The sequence below is a fragment of the Musca autumnalis genome, unplaced genomic scaffold, assembly GCF_047663935.1.
Source record: "Musca autumnalis isolate F117 unplaced genomic scaffold, ASM4766393v1 scaffold_2, whole genome shotgun sequence".
NCBI lineage: Eukaryota > Metazoa > Arthropoda > Insecta > Diptera > Muscidae > Musca > Musca autumnalis.
The window spans coordinates 15,096,003-15,120,523 of NW_027411755.1; positions in this window are offsets into that span (position 1 = coordinate 15,096,003).

The window sequence follows — 24,521 nt, forward strand, 5'->3', positions numbered from 1 at the left end:
TAAAAATCGTCATTTATAGGCCACAAACATGGCCACAGAAATTGTCTTGAAAAATCCATAGCATGACCTCTGAAATTGCCATCAAAAATCCTTATTTATAGGCCACAGCATGGCCTTTGAAATTGTCTTGATAATCCTCATTTATATACCACAGCATGGCCTCTGAAATTGCCCTCAAAAATCCTCATTTATAGACCACAACATGGCCTCTGAAATTGCGTTGAAAATACTCATTTATATGCCACAGCATGGCCTCTGAAATTGTCCTGAAAAATCCTCATTTATATACCACAGCATGACCTCTGAAATTACCTTCAAAAATCCTTATTTATAGGCCACAGCATGGCCTCTGAAATTGCCTTCAAAAATCCTTATCTATAGGCCACAGCATGGCCTCTGAAATTGTCTTAAAAAATCCTCATTTATATAGCACAGCATGGCCTCTGAAGTTGCCTTCAAAAATCCTCATTTATAGACCACAGCATGGCCTCTGAAATTGCCTTCAAAAATCCTCATTTATAGACCACAGCATGGCCCCTAAAATTGCCTTCAAAAATCCTCATTTATAGACCACATCATGGCCTCTGAAATGGTGTTGAAAAATCATCATTTATATACCACAGCATGGCCTCTGAAATTGCCTTCAAAAATCCTCATTTATAGACCACATCATGGCCTCTGAAATTGTCTTAAAAATCCTCATTTATAGGCCTCTAAATTTGTATTGAAAATCTTCATCTTTATAGGCCACAGCATGGCCTCTGAAATTGTCTTAAAAATCCTCATTTATAGGCCACAGTATGGCCTCTGAAATTATTTTAAAAAATCCGAATTTATAGGACAGCATGGCCTCTGAAATTGTATTAAATAGTCCTCATTTTTAGCCTCTGAAATCCTGTCAATGGCTTGCACTAGTGATCCATTAGTTCCCCACAACTTTGACCACTTTTCACCCAATCGCAAATTGATTACTCACTCTGAACTGCTGCCTCCCTCACTGAAACAAACTATTAAAAAACTAAGCAGGCAGTGACATTTGAGAGGAAGTTGTCAGTTTTGTTTACAAATCATGGGTATGCACATGTGTGCGTTAGTGTGTGTGTGCGTGATTTAAGAAAATATCAACCAAACATTTCAAAAAAAAAATTAATAAAAAATCATTGTCAGGAATAGAAGAAATCTCGATCGACCATATGATATGACAGGCTAACTGATCGAGCATTCGTTGCCGGTGATCGGACAACAACCTAACACCTATTTAAGAGACAAACTATAGCAGCAGCAGAGCAGTCTGTCTGGCTAATCAGGTATGTTATGAATGAATGTTACTCACGCAAGGGCTGGTTTTTCATCTTAAACGAACTGAAACTGAATCCAATAAAAAAATCATGTTTTCTATAACTGATATTTGATTTGATAGAATAAAATAATAACTGTTTTTCGAACCGGTTACCCGCTACATAAACAATCATATTGACGTACTTTCATAACCACTCACACGTCATGGAAAGCGTTAGATTTTTGTTCTTGATCTGGCAAAAATTAGAGTCGCCTTTCGTTTTGTGTTTTTTGTTTCGTTTTCAAGTTTCAGAACAAAAGTAGCGACAAATATTGAAACAAGTTAGAGGTAGGTACTACACCTTTCCGAACCCTTTCAAGATATAACATAGAAGACGAAGGGTATAGAGTACATTTATCTTCTCCGATAAGTTATCAATATTTATCTGGGGAAAATAGACATAATTTGTCTGTAGTATTTGACAAAGAAGTTTCAACGATGAACAATGTCAATAAAATACACAATTGTTGTTATCAATTGACAACATTCTGAAAGAGATGAACAAGGAACATGTGAGGTGTGGCTTAGATATAAATTATGACCTTCAAAATTTCCTTAAAAGTCCCACATTTACAGACCAAAGCATGGCCTACAAAATTTCCTTAAAAATCCCACATTTATAGACCAAAGCATGGCCTACAAAATTTCCTTAAAAATCCCGCATTTATAGACCAAAGCATGGCCTACAAAATTTCCTTAAAAATCCCACATTTATAAACCAAAGCATGGCCTACAAAATGTCCCTTAAAATCCCACATTTATAGACCAAAGCATGGCCTACAAAATTTCCTTAAAAATCCCACATTTATAGACCACTGCATGGCCTACAAAATTTCCTTAAAAATCCCACATTTATAGACCAAAGCATGGCCTACAAAATTTCCTTTAAAAGTCCCACATTTATAGACCAAAGCATGGCCTACAAAATTTCCTTAAAAATCCCACATTTGTTAACCAAAGCATGGCCTACAAAATTTCCTTAAAAATCCCACATTTATAGACCACTGCATGGCCTACAAAATTTCCTTAAAAATCCCACATTTATAGACCAAAGCATGGCCTACAAAATTTCCTTTAAAAGTCCCACATTTATAGACCAAAGCATGGCCTACAAAATTTCCTTAAAAATCCCACATTTGTTAACCAAAGCATGGCCTACAAAATTTCCTTAAAAATCCCACATTTATAGACCACTGCATGGCCTACAAAATTTCCTTAAAAATCCCACATTTGTTAACCAAAGCATGGCCTACAAAATTTCCTTAAAAATCCCACATTTATAGACCACTGCATGGCCTACAAAATTTCCTTAAAAATCCCACATTTATAGACCAAAGCATGGCCTACAAAATTTCCTTATAAATCCCACATTTATAGACCAAAGCATGGCCTACACAATTTCCTTAAAAATCCCACATTTATAGACCAAAGCATGGCCTACAAAATTTCCTTAAAAATCCCACATTTATAGACCAAAGCATGGCCTACAAAATTTCCTTATAAATCCCACATTTATAGACCAAAGCATGGCCTACACAATTTCCTTAAAAATCCCACATTTATAGACCAAAGCATGGCCTACAAAATTTCCTTAAAAATCCCACATTTATAGACCAAAGCATGGCCTACAAAATTTCCTTAAAAATCCCACATTTATAGACCAAAGCATGGCCTACACAATTTCCTTAAAAATCCCACATTTATAGACCAAAGCATGGCCTACAAAATTTCCTTAAAAATCCCACATTTATAGACCAAAGCATGGCCTACACAATTTCCTTAAAAATCCCACATTTATAGACCAAAGCATGGCCTACAAAATTTCCTTAAAAATCCCACATTTATAGACCACTGCATGGCCTACAAAATTTCCTTAAAAATCCCACATTTATAGACCAAAGCATGGCCTACAAAATTTCCTTATAAATCCCACATTTATAGACCACTGCATGGCCTACAAAATTTCCTTAAAAATCCCACATTTATAGACCAAAGCATGGCCTACAAAATTTCCTTAAAAATCCCACATTTATAGACCACTGCATGGCCTACAAAATTTCCTTAAAAATCCCACATTTATAGACCAAAGCATGGCCTACAAAATTTCCTTATAAATCCCACATTTATAGACCACTGCATGGCCTACAAAATTTCCTTAAAAATCCCACATTTATAGACCAAAGCATGGCCTACAAAATTTCCTTAAAAATCCCACATTTATAAACCAAAGCATGGCCTACAAAATGTCCCTTAAAATCCCACATTTATAGACCAAAGCATGGCCTACAAAATTTCCTTAAAAATCCCACATTTATAGACCACTGCATGGCCTACAAAATTTCCTTAAAAATCCCACATTTATAGACCAAAGCATGGCCTACAAAATTTCCTTTAAAAGTCCCACATTTATAGACCAAAGCATGGCCTACAAAATTTCCTTAAAAATCCCACATTTGTTAACCAAAGCATGGCCTACAAAATTTCCTTAAAAATCCCACATTTATAGACCACTGCATGGCCTACAAAATTTCCTTAAAAATCCCACATTTATAGACCAAAGCATGGCCTACAAAATTTCCTTTAAAAGTCCCACATTTATAGACCAAAGCATGGCCTACAAAATTTCCTTAAAAATCCCACATTTGTTAACCAAAGCATGGCCTACAAAATTTCCTTAAAAATCCCACATTTATAGACCACTGCATGGCCTACAAAATTTCCTTAAAAATCCCACATTTGTTAACCAAAGCATGGCCTACAAAATTTCCTTTAAAAGTCCCACATTTATAAACCAAAGCATGGCCTACAAAATGTCCCTTAAAATCCCACATTTATAGACCAAAGCATGGCCTACAAAATTTCCTTAAAAATCCCACATTTATAGACCACTGCATGGCCTACAAAATTTCCTTAAAAATCCCACATTTATAGACCAAAGCATGGCCTACAAAATTTCCTTTAAAAGTCCCACATTTATAGACCAAAGCATGGCCTACAAAATTTCCTTAAAAATCCCACATTTGTTAACCAAAGCATGGCCTACAAAATTTCCTTAAAAATCCCACATTTATAGACCACTGCATGGCCTACAAAATTTCCTTAAAAATCCCACATTTATAGACCAAAGCATGGCCTACAAAATTTCCTTTAAAAGTCCCACATTTATAGACCAAAGCATGGCCTACAAAATTTCCTTAAAAATCCCACATTTGTTAACCAAAGCATGGCCTACAAAATTTCCTTAAAAATCCCACATTTATAGACCACTGCATGGCCTACAAAATTTCCTTAAAAATCCCACATTTGTTAACCAAAGCATGGCCTACAAAATTTCCTTAAAAATCCCACATTTATAGACCACTGCATGGCCTACAAAATTTCCTTAAAAATCCCACATTTATAGACCAAAGCATGGCCTACAAAATTTCCTTATAAATCCCACATTTATAGACCAAAGCATGGCCTACACAATTTCCTTAAAAATCCCACATTTATAGACCAAAGCATGGCCTACAAAATTTCCTTAAAAATCCCACATTTATAGACCAAAGCATGGCCTACAAAATTTCCTTATAAATCCCACATTTATAGACCAAAGCATGGCCTACACAATTTCCTTAAAAATCCCACATTTATAGACCAAAGCATGGCCTACAAAATTTCCTTAAAAATCCCACATTTATAGACCAAAGCATGGCCTACAAAATTTCCTTAAAAATCCCACATTTATAGACCACTGCATGGCCTACAAAATTTCCTTAAAAATCCCACATTTATAGACCAAAGCATGGCCTACACAATTTCCTTAAAAATCCCACATTTATAGACCAAAGCATGGCCTACAAAATTTCCTTAAAAATCCCACATTTATAGACCACTGCATGGCCTACAAAATTTCCTTAAAAATCCCACATTTATAGACCAAAGCATGGCCTACAAAATTTCCTTATAAATCCCACATTTATAGACCACTGCATGGCCTACAAAATTTCCTTAAAAATCCCACATTTATAGACCAAAGCATGGCCTACAAAATTTCCTTAAAAATCCCACATTTATAGACCACTGCATGGCCTACAAAATTTCCTTAAAAATCCCACATTTATAGACCAAAGCATGGCCTACAAAATTTCCTTATAAATCCCACATTTATAGACCAAAGCATGGCCTACACAATTTCCTTAAAAATCCCACATTTATAGACCAAAGCATGGCCTACAAAATTTCCTTAAAAATCCCACATTTATAGACCAAAGCATGGCCTACAAAATTTCCTTATAAATCCCACATTTATAGACCAAAGCATGGCCTACACAATTTCCTTAAAAATCCCACATTTATAGACCAAAGCATGGCCTACAAAATTTCCTTAAAAATCCCACATTTATAGACCAAAGCATGGCCTACAAAATTTCCTTATAAATCCCACATTTATAGACCAAAGCATGGCCTACACAATTTCCTTAAAAATCCCACATTTATAGACCAAAGCATGGCCTACACAATTTCCTTAAAAATCCCACATTTATAGACCAAAGCATGGCCTACAAAATTTCCTTAAAAATCCCACATTTATAGACCAAAGCATGGCCTACAAAATTTCCTTAAAAATCCCACATTTATAGACCACTGCATGGCCTACAAAATTTCCTTATAAATCCCACATTTATAGACCAAAGCATGGCCTACACAATTTCCTTAAAAATCCCACATTTATAGACCAAAGCATGGCCTACAAAATTTCCTTAAAAATCCCACATTTATAGACCAAAGCATGGCCTACAAAATTTCCTTAAAAATCCCACATTTATAGACCACTGCATGGCCTACAAAATTTCCTTAAAAATCCCACATTTATAGACCAAAGCATGGCCTACACAATTTCCTTAAAAATCCCACATTTATAGACCAAAGCATGGCCTACAAAATTTCCTTAAAAATCCCACATTTATAGACCACTGCATGGCCTACAAAATTTCCTTAAAAATCCCACATTTATAGACCAAAGCATGGCCTACAAAATTTCCTTATAAATCCCACATTTATAGACCACTGCATGGCCTACAAAATTTCCTTAAAAATCCCACATTTATAGACCAAAGCATGGCCTACAAAATTTCCTTAAAAATCCCACATTTATAGACCACTGCATGGCCTACAAAATTTCCTTAAAAATCCCACATTTATAGACCAAAGCATGGCCTACAAAATTTCCTTATAAATCCCACATTTATAGACCAAAGCATGGCCTACACAATTTCCTTAAAAATCCCACATTTATAGACCAAAGCATGGCCTACAAAATTTCCTTAAAAATCCCACATTTATAGACCAAAGCATGGCCTACAAAATTTCCTTATAAATCCCACATTTATAGACCAAAGCATGGCCTACACAATTTCCTTAAAAATCCCACATTTATAGACCAAAGCATGGCCTACAAAATTTCCTTAAAAATCCCACATTTATAGACCAAAGCATGGCCTACAAAATTTCCTTATAAATCCCACATTTATAGACCAAAGCATGGCCTACACAATTTCCTTAAAAATCCCACATTTATAGACCAAAGCATGGCCTACAAAATTTCCTTAAAAATCCCACATTTATAGACCAAAGCATGGCCTACACAATTTCCTTAAAAATCCCACATTTATAGACCAAAGCATGGCCTACAAAATTTCCTTAAAAATCCCACATTTATAGACCAAAGCATGGCCTACACAATTTCCTTAAAAATCCCACATTTATAGACCAAAGCATGGCCTACAAAATTTCCTTAAAAATCCCACATTTATAGACCACTGCATGGCCTACAAAATTTCCTTAAAAATCCCACACTTATAGTCCAGAGCATGGTCCACAAAATTTCCCTAAAAATCCCACATTTATAGACCAAAGCATGGCCTACAAAATTGCCTTAAAAATCCCACATTTATAGACCAAAGCATGGCCTACAAAATTTCCTTAAAAATCCCACATTTATAGACCTAGGCATGACCAACAAAATTTCCTTAAAAATCCCACATTTATAGACCAAAGCATGGCCTACAAAATTTCCTTAAAAATCCCACATTTATAGACCAAAGCATGGCCTACAAAATTTCCTTATAAATCCCACATTTATAGACCAAAGCATGGCCTACACAATTTCCTTAAAAATCCCACATTTATAGACCAAAGCATGGCCTACAAAATTTCCTTAAAAATCCCACATTTATAGACCAAAGCATGGCCTACAAAATTTCCTTATAAATCCCACATTTATAGACCAAAGCATGGCCTACACAATTTCCTTAAAAATCCCACATTTATAGACCAAAGCATGGCCTACAAAATTTCCTTAAAAATCCCACATTTATAGACCAAAGCATGGCCTACACAATTTCCTTAAAAATCCCACATTTATAGACCAAAGCATGGCCTACAAAATTTCCTTAAAAATCCCACATTTATAGACCAAAGCATGGCCTACACAATTTCCTTAAAAATCCCACATTTATAGACCAAAGCATGGCCTACAAAATTTCCTTAAAAATCCCACATTTATAGACCACTGCATGGCCTACAAAATTTCCTTAAAAATCCCACATTTATAGACCAAAGCATGGCCTACAAAATTTCCTTATAAATCCCACATTTATAGACCACTGCATGGCCTACAAAATTTCCTTAAAAATCCCACATTTATAGACCAAAGCATGGCCTACAAAATTTCCTTAAAAATCCCACATTTATAGACCACTGCATGGCCTACAAAATTTCCTTAAAAATCCCACATTTATAGACCAAAGCATGGCCTACAAAATTTCCTTATAAATCCCACATTTATAGACCAAAGCATGGCCTACACAATTTCCTTAAAAATCCCACATTTATAGACCAAAGCATGGCCTACAAAATTTCCTTAAAAATCCCACATTTATAGACCAAAGCATGGCCTACAAAATTTCCTTATAAATCCCACATTTATAGACCAAAGCATGGCCTACACAATTTCCTTAAAAATCCCACATTTATAGACCAAAGCATGGCCTACAAAATTGCCTTAAAAATCCCACATTTATAGACCAAAGCATGGCCTACAAAATTTCCTTATAAATCCCACATTTATAGACCAAAGCATGGCCTACACAATTTCCTTAAAAATCCCACATTTATAGACCAAAGCATGGCCTACAAAATTTCCTTAAAAATCCCACATTTATAGACCAAAGCATGGCCTACACAATTTCCTTAAAAATCCCACATTTATAGACCAAAGCATGGCCTACAAAATTTCCTTAAAAATCCCACATTTATAGACCAAAGCATGGCCTACACAATTTCCTTAAAAATCCCACATTTATAGACCAAAGCATGGCCTACAAAATTTCCTTAAAAATCCCACATTTATAGACCACTGCATGGCCTACAAAATTTCCTTAAAAATCCCACACTTATAGTCCAGAGCATGGTCCACAAAATTTCCCTAAAAATCCCACATTTATAGACCAAAGCATGGCCTACAAAATTGCCTTAAAAATCCCACATTTATAGACCAAAGCATGGCCTACAAAATTTCCTTAAAAATCCCACATTTATAGACCTAGGCATGACCAACAAAATTTCCTTAAAAATCCCACATTTATAGACCAAAGCATGGCCTACAAAATTTCCTTAAAAATCCCACATTTATAGACCAAAGCATGGCCTACAAAATTTCCTTATAAATCCCACATTTATAGACCAAAGCATGGCCTACACAATTTCCTTAAAAATCCCACATTTATAGACCAAAGCATGGCCTACAAAATTTCCTTAAAAATCCCACATTTATAGACCAAAGCATGGCCTACAAAATTTCCTTATAAATCCCACATTTATAGACCAAAGCATGGCCTACACAATTTCCTTAAAAATCCCACATTTATAGACCAAAGCATGGCCTACAAAATTTCCTTAAAAATCCCACATTTATAGACCAAAGCATGGCCTACACAATTTCCTTAAAAATCCCACATTTATAGACCAAAGCATGGCCTACAAAATTTCCTTAAAAATCCCACATTTATAGACCAAAGCATGGCCTACACAATTTCCTTAAAAATCCCACATTTATAGACCAAAGCATGGCCTACAAAATTTCCTTAAAAATCCCACATTTATAGACCACTGCATGGCCTACAAAATTTCCTTAAAAATCCCACACTTATAGTCCAGAGCATGGTCCACAAAATTTCCCTAAAAATCCCACATTTATAGACCAAAGCATGGCCTACAAAATTGCCTTAAAAATCCCACATTTATAGACCAAAGCATGGCCTACAAAATTTCCTTAAAAATCCCACATTTATAGACCTAGGCATGACCAACAAAATTTCCTTAAAAATCCCACATTTATAGACCAAAGCATGGCCTACAAAATTTCCTTAAAAATCCCACATTTATAGACCAAAGCATGGCCTGCAAAATTTCCTTAAAAATCCCACATTTATAGACCAGAGCATGGCCTACAAAATTTCCTTAAAAATCCCACACTTATAGTCCAGAGCATGGCCGACAAAATTTCCCTAAAAATCCCACATTTATAGACCAAAGCATGGCCTACAAAATTTCCTTAAAAATCCCACATTTATAGACCAAAGCATGGCCTACAAAATTTCCTTAAAAATCCCACATTTATAGACCAAAGCATGGCCTACAAAATGTCCTTAAAAATCCCACATTTATAGACCAAAGCATGGCCTACAAAATTTCCTTAAAAATCCCACATTTATAGACCAAAGCATGGCCTGCAAAATTTCCTTAAAAATCCCACATTTATAGACCAGAGCATGGCCTACAAAATTTCCTTAAAAATCCCACACTTATAGTCCAGAGCATGGCCGACAAAATTTCCCTAAAAATCCCACATTTATAGACCAGAGCATGGCCTACAAAATTTCCTTAAAAATCCCACACTTATAGTCCAGAGCATGGCCTACAAAATTTCCATAAAAATCCCACATTTATAGACCAAAGCATGGCCTACCAAATTCCCTTAAAAATCCCACATTTATAGACCAAAGCATGGCCTACAAAATTTCCTTAAAAATCCCACATTTATAGACCAAAGCATGGCCTACAAAATTTCCTTAAAAATCCCACATTTATAGACCAAAGCATGGCCTACAAAATTTCCTTAAAAATCCCACATTTATAGACCAAAGCATGGCCTACACAATTTCCTTAAAAATCCCACATTTATAGACCAAAGCATGGCCTACAAAATTTCCTTAAAAATCCCACATTTATAGACCAAAGCATGGCCTACACAATTTCCTTAAAAATCCCACATTTATAGACCAAAGCATGGCCTACAAAATTTCCTTAAAAATCCCACATTTATAGACCACTGCATGGCCTACAAAATTTCCTTAAAAATCCCACATTTATAGACCAAAGCATGGCCTACACAATTTCCTTAAAAATCCCACATTTATAGACCAAAGCATGGCCTACAAAATTTCCTTAAAAATCCCACATTTATAGACCAAAGCATGGCCTACACAATTTCCTTAAAAATCCCACATTTATAGACCAAAGCATGGCCTACAAAATTTCCTTAAAAATCCCACATTTATAGACCACTGCATGGCCTACAAAATTTCCTTAAAAATCCCACACTTATAGTCCAGAGCATGGTCCACAAAATTTCCCTAAAAATCCCACATTTATAGACCAAAGCATGGCCTACAAAATTGCCTTAAAAATCCCACATTTATAGACCAAAGCATGGCCTACAAAATTTCCTTAAAAATCCCACATTTATAGACCTAGGCATGACCAACAAAATTTCCTTAAAAATCCCACATTTATAGACCAAAGCATGGCCTACAAAATTTCCTTAAAAATCCCACATTTATAGACCTAGGCATGACCAACAAAATTTCCTTAAAAATCCCACATTTATAGACCAAAGCATGGCCTACAAAATTTCCTTAAAAATCCCACACTTATAGTCCAGAGCATGGCCTACAAAATTTCCCTAAAAATCCCACATTTATAGACCAAAGCATGGCCTACAAAATTTCCTTAAAAATCCCACACTTATAGTCCAGAGCATGGCCTACAAAATTTCCCTAAAAATCCCACATTTATAGACCAAAGCATGGCCTACCAAATTCCCTTAAAAATCCCACATTTATAGACCAAAGCATGGCCTATAAAATTTCCTTAAAAATCCCACATTTATAGACCAAAGCATGGCCTACAAAATTTCCTTAAAAATCCCACATTTATAGACCAAAGCATGGCCTACAAAAGTTCCTTAAAAATCCCACATTTATAGACCAAAGCATGGCCTACAAAATTTCCTTAAAAATCCCACATTTATAGACCAAAGCATGGCCTACAAAATTTCCTTAAAAATCCCACATTTATAGACCAAAGCATGGCCTACAAAAGTTCCTTAAAAATCCCACATTTATAGACCAAAGCATGGCCTACAAAATTTCCTTAAAAATCCCACATTTATAGACCAAAGCATGGCCTACAAAATTTCCTTAAAAATCCCACATTTATAGACCAAAGCATGGCCTACAAAAGTTCCTTAAAAATCCCACATTTATAGACCAAAGCATGGCCTACAAAATTTCCTTAAAAATCCCACATTTATAGACCAAAGCATGGCCTACAAAATTTACTTAAAAATCCCACATTTATAGACCAAAGCATGGCCTACAAAATTTACTTAAAAATCCCACATCTGTAGACCAAAGCATGGCCTACAAAATTTCCTTAAAAATCCCACATTTATAGACCAAAGCATGGCCTACCAAAATTTCCTTAAAAATCCCACATTTATAGACCTAGGCATGACCAACAAAATTTCCTTAAAAATCCCACATTTATAGACCAAAGCATGGCCTACAAAAGTTCCTTAAAAATCCCACATTTATAGACCAAAGCATGGCCTACAAAATTTCCTTAAAAATCCCACATTTATAGACCAAAGCATGGCCTACAAAATTTCCTTAAAAATCCCACATTTATAGACCAAAGCATGGCCTACAAAAGTTCCTTAAAAATCCCACATTTATAGACCAAAGCATGGCCTACAAAATTTCCTTAAAAATCCCACATTTATAGACCAAAGCATGGCCTACAAAATTTACTTAAAAATCCCACATTTATAGACCAAAGCATGGCCTACAAAATTTACTTAAAAATCCCACATCTGTAGACCAAAGCATGGCCTACAAAATTTCCTTAAAAATCCCACATTTATAGACCAAAGCATGGCCTACCAAAATTTCCTTAAAAATCCCACATTTATAGACCTAGGCATGACCAACAAAATTTCCTTAAAAATCCCACATTTATAGACCAAAGCATGGCCTACAAAATTTCCTTAAAAATCCCACATTTATAGACCAAAGCATGGCCTACAAAATTTCCTTAAAAATCCCACATTTATAGACCTAGGCATGACCAACAAAATTTCCTTAAAAATCCCACATTTATAGACCAAAGCATGGCCTACAAAAGTTCCTTAAAAATCCCACATTTATAGACCAAAGCATGGCCTACAAAATTTCCTTAAAAATCCCACATTTATAGACCAAAGCATGGCCTACAAAATTTCCTTAAAAATCCCACATTTATAGACCAAAGCATGGCCTACAAAAGTTCCTTAAAAATCCCACATTTATAGACCAAAGCATGGCCTACAAAATTTCCTTAAAAATCCCACATTTATAGACCAAAGCATGGCCTACAAAATTTACTTAAAAATCCCACATTTATAGACCAAAGCATGGCCTACAAAATTTACTTAAAAATCCCACATCTGTAGACCAAAGCATGGCCTACAAAATTTCCTTAAAAATCCCACATTTATAGACCAAAGCATGGCCTACCAAAATTTCCTTAAAAATCCCACATTTATAGACCTAGGCATGACCAACAAAATTTCCTTAAAAATCCCACATTTATAGACCAAAGCATGGCCTACAAAATTTCCTTAAAAATCCCACATTTATAGACCAAAGCATGGCCTACAAAATTTCCTTAAAAATCCCACATTTATAGACCAAAGCATGGCCTACAAAATTTACTTAAAAAATCCCACATTTATAGACCAAAGCATGGCCTACAAAATTTCCTTAAAAATCCTACACTTATAGACCAAAGCATGGCCTACAAAACTTCCTTAAAAATCCCACATCTGTAGACCAAAGCATGGCCTACAAATTTCCTTAAAAATCCCACATTTAAAATCCCCACTTAAAAATCCACATTTATAGTCAAAAGCATGGCCTACAAAATTTCCTTAAAAATCCCACATTTATAGACAGAAGCATGGCCTACAAAATTTCCTTAAAAATCCCACATTTATAGACCAAAGCATGGCCTACAAAATTTACTTAAAAATCCCACATTTATAGACCGGAGCATGGCTTGCAAAATTTCCTTTAAAAGTTCCTCATTTATAGACCAAAGCATGGCCTACAAAATTTCCTTAAAAATCCCACATTTATAGACCAAAGCATGGCCTACAAAATTTCCTTAAAAATTCCACATTTATAGACCAAAGCATGGCCTACAAAATTCCTTTAAAAATCAGACATTTATAGAACAAAGCATGGCCTACAAAATTTCCTTAAAAATCCCACATTTATAGATCAAAGCTTGACCTACAAAATTTCCTTACAAAACCGACATTAATAGACCAATGCATAGCTTACAAAATTTTCGTAAAAATGCAACATTTATTGACCATAGCATGGCATACAAAATTTCCTTAAAAATCCCATATTTATAGACCAAAGCATGGCATACAAAATTTCCTTAAAAATCCCATATTTATAGACCAAAATATGGCCTACAAAATTTCCTTAAAAACCAACATTTGTGGGTTTGTTCCTCGTTTATACCCCAGATTACGGTCTTAAAACTTTCCTTAATATCTCCTCCCAGAATATTTTTGGCATAACATTCTTGGAATATTTCAAGGAGGGTTTTACTCGCCTTCCAATGAAATGTCTTACTTTCTTCTTCACACAGATAATTAGAAAACAGATGGTTATAAAACCATTAAAAATCTGAAAAATTTAACAATACTTGCCATTAAAATAATTTCCATAATGATCGACAGATGCTCATTTTACATTTCCCCCCAACCCGCTCTTTAACACAATATTTAAATTGTTTTGTGCCACAGCCTTTAACATTTTGGGGCACTTTTCCACCAATTATTATTTTTGAGGGATTAAAGGTGCTTCAGCTTTAGCTTGTTGTTCAAACAATAAAAATAATCAATTTTTAAGACATGCAAGCCACAGAAAGTATTTCTGTTCTTCGCTATTTTTGCTTTCTGTTGCAGTTAAGTCGAAGCTAGTGCCTAAATAAAGATTATGGTAGAAGTTTTGACTTAGCTGCCACAACAAATATTAAGAATAAGGCAGATATACCAAAAACGTTTAGTAAATTATTAATCTAAGCCATGATGGTTTAAATATTTTGGAAAATGATCGGTGATTCTATAAAATTAGCACTTAAAAAGTGGCAGCTAAGACCAATTTATATAAACAATGCCTCAATTTGGTCCATGACCGATATATCAAACTGCTTAATAAATAAAAACTTCAGTCTGTGATCCTTATTTACAAAACTGTCGACACTTATGTATATGAAATTAGCTTTTAAAAAAGTGGTAGCTAAATCCAATTTTCATATGTATGTACATACACCAATGTGCTCCATGGCCGATATAACAAATAAAAAATAAATAAAATCTAAACCATGATGTGGTAATTATTTCCAATATTTTAGCAGTTAAATAAAATTACCCCTTAAAAAGTGGCCGTTAAGAACAAATGCACACAAAGACACTATTTACCCTGCCTTTTTTTAATTCTCAAAAACAAAATCCCTCCTGGCAACCTCGTTTTTGGGTAATGCATTCATTACTTCCCATCCATCCCCTCCACACCATACCAACGCAGAATTAATGGCTTATTGAGAAGTTCCTATTTATTGATTGTTTCTCTTAATATCCATGTGTGAATGAGTAAGTGTTGTATTGTTTCTTTTTGTTGTTGTTTTTTTTTTATTATTGTTATGTCTGGAGAATCATCCAACAAACATCAAAGTGCGTGTTGATGATGATGATGAACGTACCAACGAAAGAACATCAAAAGAAACGGATGTGAATTCTTATGCCGCCGAATGCCCAACAACAACAACAACTTCCACAACCCTAAAAGAAAAAACAAAACAAGGAAAGAATGTACAAAATAAAACGAACAAATAATTATTCTGGTTGTCTTCAAAACAAATAATCAAAAATGCATAGCTGGTAATTATTGACAAACGGCCGGCACGGCCAAACGGGCCTATTCATGTTTAACAAACAAGCATTTTTTGGCAAAGAGGTGTGAAGATGGAATTGGAAATAGAAAACAAAATGTATTTTCATAAAAGACCCAAAAGACTTCTCTTATAATTTCTAAGTTAGAAAGCCAAAAGAATTTTTATAGAATTGTGGGATTTTTAAGGGCATTTTGTAGGCCATACGCCGGTCTATAAATGTTGGATTTTTAGGAAATTTTGTAGGCCATGTTCTGGTCTATAAATATAAGATTTTTATGGAAATTTTTTAAACCATTATCCGGTCAATAAATGTGAGATTTTTAAGGAAACTTTGTTGGTCATACTCTTACCTGTGAATGTGGGATTTCTAATTAAATTCTGCAGGTCACTGGTCTACAAATGTGGGATTTTTAAGGAAATTTTGTAGGTCATGCTTTGGTCTATAATTGTGGGATTTTTAGGGAAATTTTGTGAACCATGCTCCGATCTATAAATGTGGAATTTTTAACGAAATTTTGTAGACCATGCTCTGGTCTCTAAAGGTAGAATTTTTAAGGAAATGTTGTAGGCTATGCTCCGGTCTGAAATTTGGGATTTTTAAGGAAATTTTGTAGGCCATGCTTTGGTCTATAAATGTGGGATTTTTAAGGAAATTTTGTAGGCCATGCTTTGGACTATAAATGAGGGATTTTTAAGGAAATTTTGTAGGCCATGCTTTGGTCTATAAATGTGGGATTTTTAAGGAAATTTTGTAGGCCATGCTTTGGTCTATAAATGTGGGATTTTTAAGGAAATTTTGTAGGCCATGCTTTGGTCTATAAATGTGGGATTTTTAAGGAAATTTTGTAGGCCATGCTTTGGTCTATAAATGTGGGATTTTTAAGGAAATTTTGTAGGCCATGCTTTGGTCTATAAATGTGGGATTTTTAAGGAAATTTTGTAAGCCATGCTTTGGTCTAATAATGTGGGTTTTTTAAGGAAATTTTGTATTCCATGCTTTGGTCTATAAATGTGGGATTTTTAAGGAAATTTTGTAGGCCATGCTTTGGTCTATAAATGTGGGATTTTTAAGGAAATTTTGTAAGCCATGCTTTGGTCTAATAATGTGGGTTTTTTAAGGAAATTTTGTATTCCATGCTTTGGTCTATAAATGTGGGATTTTTAAGGAAATTTTGTAGGCCATGCTTTGGTCTATAAATGTGGGATTTTTAAGGAAATTTTGTAGGCCATGCTTTGGTCTATAAATGTGGGATTTTTAAGGAAATTTTGTAAGCCATGCTTTGGTCTAATAATGTGGGTTTTTTAAGGAAATTTTGTATTCCATGCTTTGGTCTATAAATGTGGGATTTTTAAGGAAATTTTGTAGGCCATGCTTTGGTCTATAAATGTGGGATTTTTAAGGAAATTTTGTAGGCCATGCTTTGGTCTATAAATGTGGGATTTTTAAGGAAATTTTGTAGGCCATGCTTTGGTCTATAAATGTGGGATTTTTAAGGAAATTTTGTAAGCCATGCTTTGGTCTAATAATGTGGGTTTTTTAAGGAAATTTTGTATTCCATGCTTTGGTCTATAAATGTGGGATTTTTAAGGAAATTTTGTAGGCCATGCTTTGGTCTATAAATGTGGGATTTTTAAGGAAATTTTGTAAGCCATGCTTTGGTCTAATAATGTGGGTTTTTTAAGGAAATTTTGTATTCCATGCTTTGGTCTATAAATGTGGGATTTTTAAGGAAATTTTGTAGGCCATGCTTTGGTCTATAAATGTGGGATTTTTAAGGAAATTTTGTAAGCCATGCTTTGGTCTAATAATGTGGGTTTTTTAAGGAAATTTTGTATTCCATGCTTTGGTCTATAAATGTGGGATTTTTAAGGAAATTTTGTAGGCCATGCTTTGGTCTATAAATGTGGGATTTTTAAGGAAATTTTGTAGGCCATGCTTTGGTCTATAAATGTGGGATTTTTAAGGAAATTTTGTAGGCCATGCTTTGGTCTATAAATGTGGGATTTTTAAGGAAATTTTGTAGGCCATGCTTTGGTCTATAAATGTGGGATTTTTAAGGAAATTTTGTAGGCCATGCTTTGGTCTATAAATGTGGGATTTTTAAGGAAATTTTGTAGGTCATGCTTTGGTCTATGAATGTGGGATTTTTAAGGAAATTTTGTAGGCCATGCTTTGGTCTATAAATGTGAGATTTTTAAGGAAATTTTGTAGGCCATGCTTTGGTCTATGAATGTGGGATTTTTAAGGAAATTTTGTAGGCCATGCTTTGGTCTATAAATGTGGGATTTTTAAGGAAATTTTGTAGGCCATGCTTTGGTCTATAAATATGGGATTTTTAAGGAAATTTTGTAGGCCATGCTCTGGTCTACAAATGTGGGATTTTTAAGGAAATTTTGTAGGCCACGTTCTGGTCTATAAATGTGGGATTTTAAGGGAAATTTTTCAGGCCATGCTCCGGTCTTTAAATGTGGGATTTTTAAGGAAATTTTGTAGGCCATGCTTTGGTCTATAAATGTGGGATTTTTAAGGAAATTTTGTAGGCCATGCTTTGGTCTATAAATGTGGGATTTTTAAGGAAATTTTGTAGGTCATGCTTTGGTCTATAAATGTGGGATTTTTAAGGAAATTTTGTAGGTCATGCTTCAGTCTATAAATGTAGGATTTTTAAGGAAATTTTGTAGGCAATGTTTTGGTCTATAAATGTGGGATTTTTAAGGAAATTTTGTAGGTCATGCTTTGGTCTATGAATGTGGGATTTTTAAGGAAATTTTGTAGGCCATGCTTTGGTCTATAAATGTGGGATTTTTAAGGAAATTTTGTAGGCCATGCTTTGGTCTATGACTGTGGGATTTTTAAGGAAATTTTGTAGGCCATGCTCTGGTCTATAAATGTGGGAATGTGAAGAAAATTTTGTAGATCATACTCCGGTCTAAAATGTGGGATTTTTAAAATTTCGGTGTGTATGCTCCGGCCTATAAATGTGGGATCGTTAAGGAAATTTTGTAGACCATCTTCTGGCCTAAGAAAAATGTCTGTTGGTCTTCCATAAGAAAGTCTTTGGTGTCCTATAAAAGGCATTTTCTATAAAAGACCTGGTTGCCTTTAAGATGTGAATATTTTCTGCAATATAAGCTCCCATAGGGGCTTCTATAGAATAGAAGACCTCCGTGGGAGGCTTCTATAGAATAGAAGACCTCCGTGGGAGGCTTCTATAGAGTATAAGACATCCGTGGGAGGCTTCTACAGAATAGAAGACCTCCATAGGAGGCTTCTATAGAATAGAAGACCTTCATAGGAGGCTTCTATAGAATAGAAGACCTCCATAGGAGGCTTCTATAGAATAGAAGACCTCCATAGGAGGCTTCTATAGAATAGAAGACCTCCGTAGGAGGCTTCTATAGAATAGAAGACCTCCGTAGGAGGCTTCTATAGAATAGAAGACCTCCGTAGGAGGCTTCTATAGAATAGAAGACCTCCGTAGGAGGCTTCTATAGAATAGAAGACCTCCGTATGAGGCTTCTATAGAAGAGAAGACCTCCGTAAGAGGCTTCTATAGAATAGAAGACCTCCGTGGGAAGTTTCTATAGAATAGAAGACCTCCGTAGGAGGCTTCTATAGAATAGAAGACCTCCGTAGGAGGCTTCTATAGAATAGAAGACCTCCGTGGGAGGTTTCTATAGAATAGAAGACCTCCGTAGGAGGCTTCTATGGAATAGAAGGCCTCCGTAAGAGGCTTCTATAGAATAGAAGACCTCCGTAAGAGGCTTCTATAGAATAGAAGACCTCCGTGGGAGGTTTCTATAGAATAGAAGACCTCCGTGGGAGGTTTCTATAATATAGAAGACCTCCGTAGGAGGCTTCTATAGAATAGAAGACCTCAGTAAGAGGCTCCTATAGAATAGAAGACCTCCGTGGGAGGCTTCTATAGAATAGAAGACCCCCGTAGGAGGCTTCTACAGAATAGAAGACCTCCGTAGGAGGCTTCTATGGAATAGAAGGCCTCCGTAGGAGGCTTCTATGGAATAGAAGGCCTCCGTAAGAGGCTTCTATAGAATAGAAGACCTCCGTGGGAGGTTTCTATAATATAGAAGACCTCCGTAGGAGGCTTCTATAGAATAGAAGACCTCCGTATGAGGCTTCTATAGAATAGAAGACCTCCGTAAGAGGCTTCTATAGAATAGAAGACCTCCGTGGGAGGTTTCTATAGAATAGAAGACCTCCGTATGAGGCTTCTATAGAATAGAAGACCTCCGTAGGAGGCTTCTATAGAATAGAAGACCTCCGTAGGAGGCTTCTATAGAATAGAAGACCTCCGTAGGAGGCTTCTATAGAATAGAAGACCTCCGTAGGAGGCTTCTATAGAATAGAAGACCTCCGTAGGAGGCTTCTATAGAATAGAAGACCTCCGTAGGAGGCTTCTATAGAATAGAAGACCTCAGTAAGAGGCTCCTATAGAATAGAAGACCTCCGTGGGAGGCTTCTATAGAATAGAAGACCCCCGTAGGAGGCTTCTACAGAATAGAAGACCTCCGTAGGAGGCTTCTATGGAATAGAAGGCCTCCGTAGGAGGCTTCTATGGAATAGAAGGCCTCCGTAAGAGGCTTCTATAGAATAGAAGACCTCCGTGGGAGGTTTCTATAATATAGAAGACCTCCGTAGGAGACTTCTATAGAATAGAAGACCTCCGTATGAGGCTTCTATAGAATAGAAGACCTCCGTAAGAGGCTTCTATAGAATAGAAGACCTCCGTAGGAGGCTTCTATACAATAGAACACCTCCGTAGGAGGCTTCTATAGAATAGAAGACCTCCGTAAGAGGCTTCTATAGAATAGAAGACCTACGTGGGAGGCTTCTATAGAATAGAAGACCTCCGCAGGGTGGCTTCTATAGAATAGAAGATCTCCGTAAGAGGCTTCTTTGGAAAAGAACACCTCCGTAGGGGGCTTCTATAGAATAGAAGACCTCCGTAGGAGGCTTCTATAGAATAGAAGACCTCCGTAAGAGTCTTCTATAGAATAGAAGACCCACGTGGGAGGCTTCTATAGAATAGAAGACCTCCGCAGGGTGGCTTCTATAGAATAGAACACCTCCGTAGGAGGCTTCTATAGAATCGAAGACCTCCGTAGGAGGCTTCTATAGAGTAGAAGACCTCCGTAGGAAGCTTCTATAGAATAGAATACCTCCGTAGGAGGCTTCTATAGAATAGAAGACCTCCGTAGGAGGCTTCTATAGAATAGAAGGCATCCGTAGGGGGGCTTCTTAAGAATATAAGGCCTCCGTAGGGGGGCTTCTATAGAATATAAGGCCTCCGTAGGGGGGCTTCTATAGAATAGAAAGCCTCCGTAAGGGGGCTTCCATAGAATAGAAGGTCTGATTAGGGGGGCTTCTATAGACCTCCGTAGGAGGTATAGAATAGAAGACCTCCGTAGGAGGCTTCTATAGAATAGAAGACCTCCGTAGGGGGCTTCTATAGGATAGAAGACCTCCGTAGGGGGCTTCTATAGAATAGAAGTCATCCATAGGGGGGCTTCTATAGAATATAAGGCCTCCGTAGGGGGCTTCTATAGAATAGAAGGCCTCCGTAAGGGGACTTCCATAGAATAGAAGGTCTGATTAGGGGGGCTTCTATAGACCTCCGTAGGAGGTATAGAAGAGAAGACCTCCGTAGGAGGCTTCTATAGAATAGAAGACATACATATATAGAACAGAAGACATCCGTAGGAGGCTTCTATAGAACACTTTATAGAATAGAAGACCTCCGTAGGAGGCTTCTATAGAATAGAAGACCTCCGTAGGAGGCTTCTATAGAATAGAAGAACTCAGTAGGAGGCTTCTATAGAATCTAAGACCTCCGTAGGAGTCTTCTATAGAATAGAAGACCTCCGCAGGGTGGCTTCTATAGAATAGAACACCTCCGTAGGAGGCTTCTATAGAATCGAAGACCTCCGTAGGAGGCTTCTATAGAGTAGAAGACCTCCGTAGGAAGCTTCTATAGAATAGAAGACCTCCGTAGGAGGCTTCTATAGAATAGAAGACCTCCGTAGGAGGCTTCTATAGAATAGAAGACCTCCGTAGGAGGCTTCTATAGAATAGAAGACCTCCGTAGGAGGCTTCTATAGAATCTAAGACTTCCGTAGGAGGCTTCTATAGAATAGAAGACCTCCGTAGGAGGCTTCTATAGAGTAGAAGACCTCCGTAAGAGTCTTCTATAGAATAGAAGACCTACGTGGGAGGCTTCTATAGAATAGAAGACCTCCGCAGGGTGGCTTCTATAGAATAGAACACCTCCGTAGGAGGCTTCTATAGAATAGAAGACCTCCGTAGGAGGCTTCTATAGAATCTAAGACTTCCGTAGGAGGCTTCTATAGAACAGAAGACCTCCGTAGGAGGATTCTATAGAGTAGAAGACCTCCGTAGGGGGCTTCTATAGAACAGAAGACCTCCGTAGGAGGCTTCTATAGAATAGAAGACCTCCGTAAGAGGCTTCTATAGAATAGAAGACCTTCGTAGGAGGCTTCGATAGAATAGAAGACCTCCGTAGGAGGCTTCTATAGAATAGGAGGCCTCCGTAGGAGGCTTCTATAGAATAGAAGACCTCAGTAGGAGGCTTCTCTAGAATAGAAGACCTCCGTAGGAGGCTTCTATAGAATAGAAGACCTCCGTGGGAGGCTTCTATAGAATAGAAGACCTTCGTGGGAGGCTTCTATGGAATAGAAGACCTCCGTGGGAAGCTTCTTTAGAATAGAAGACCTCGGTAGGAGGCTTCTATAGAATCTAAGACTTCCGTAGGAGGCTTCTATAGAATAGAAGACCTCCGTAGGAGGCTTCGATAGAATAGAAGACCTCCGTAGGAGGCTTCTATAGAATAGGAGGCCTCCGTAGGAGGGCTTCTATTGAATAGAAGACCTCCGTAGGAGGCTTCTATAGAATAGTAGACCTCTGTAGGAGGCTTCTATAGAATAGAAGGCCTCCGTAGGAGGATTCTATAGAGTAGAAGACCTCCGTAGGAGGGCTTCTATTGAATAGAAGACCTCCGTAGGAGGTCTTCTACTCTATAGAATCCTCCTACGGAGGCCTTCTATTCTATAGAAGACCTCCGTGGGAGGCTTCTATAGAATAGAAGACCTTCGTGGGAGGCTTCTATGGAATAGAAGACCTCCGTGGGAAGCTTCTTTAGAATAGAAGACCTCGGTAGGAGGCTTCTATAGAATCTAAGACTTCCGTAGGAGGCTTCTATAGAATAGAAGACCTCCGTAGGAGGCTTCTATAGAATAGAAGACCTCCGTAAGAGTCTTCTATAGAATAGAAGACCTACGTGGGAGGCTTCTATAGAATAGAAGACCTCCGCAGGGTGGCTTCTATAGAATAGAACACCTCCGTAGGAGGCTTCTATAGAATCGAAGACCTCCGTAGGAGGCTTCTATAGAGTAGAAGACCTCCGTAGGAAGCTTCTATAGAATAGAAGACCTCCGTAGGAGGCTTCTATAGAATAGAAGACCTCCGTAGGAGGCTTCTATAGAATAGAAGACCTCCGTAGGAGGCTTCTATAGAATCTAAGACTTCCGTAGGAGGCTTCTATAGAATCTAAGACTTCCGTAGGAGGCTTCTATAGAATAGAAGACCTCCGTAGGAGGCTTCTATAGAGTAGAAGACCTCCGTAGGGGGCTTCTATAGAATAGAAGACCTCCGTAAGAGGCTTCTATAGAATAGAAGACCTACGTGGGAGGCTTCTATAGAATAGAAGACCCCCGCAGGGTGGCTTCTATATAATAGAAGATCTCCGTAAGAGGCTTCTTTGGAATAGAACACCTACGTAGGAGGCTTCTATAGAATCTAAGACTTCCGTAGGAGGCTTCTATAGAACAGAAGACCTCCGTAGGAGGATTCTATAGAGTAGAAGACCTCCGTAGGGGGCTTCTATAGAACAGAAGACCTCCGTAGGAGGCTTCTATAGAATAGAAGACCTCCGTAAGAGGCTTCTATAGAATAGAAGACCTTCGTAGGAGGCTTCGATAGAATAGAAGACCTCCGTAGGAGGCTTCTATAGAATAGGAGGCCTCCGTAGGGGGCTTCTATAGAATAGAAGGCCTCCGTAGGAGGGCCTCCTACGGAGGTCTTCTATAGAATAGTAGACCTCTGTAGGAGGCTTCTATAGAATAGAAGGCCTCCGTAGGAGGGCTTCTATTGAATAGAAGACCTCCGTAGGAGGCTTCTATAGAATAGAAGACCTCAGTAGGAGGCTTCTCTAGAATAGAAGACCTCCGTAGGAGGCTTCTATAGAATAGAAGACCTCCGTGGGAGGCTTCTATAGAATAGAAGACCTTCGTGGGAGGCTTCTATGGAATAGAAGACCTCCGTGGGAAGCTTCTTTAGAATAGAAGACCTCGGTAGGAGGCATCTATAGAATAAAAGACCTCAGTAGGAGGCTTCTCTAGAATAGAAGACCTCCGTAGGAGGCTTCTATAGAATAGAAGACCTCCGTTGGGGGCTTCTACAGAATAGAAGAACTCCGTAGGAGGCTTCTATAGAATAGAAGGCCTCCGTAGGAGGCTTCTATAGAATAGAAGACCTCCGTGGGAAGCTTCTTTAGAATAGAAGACCTCGGTAGGAGGCATCTATAGAATAAAAGACCTCCGTAGGAGGCTTCTATAGAATAGAAGACCTCCGTAGGAGGCTTCTATAGAATAGAAGACCTCCGTAGGAGGCTTCTATAGAATAGTAGACCTCTGTAGGAGGCTTCTATAGAATAGAAGGCCTCCGTAGGGGGGCTTCTATTGAATAGAAGACCTCCGTAGGAGGCTTCTATAGAATAGAAGACCTCAGTAGGAGGCTTCTCTAGAATAG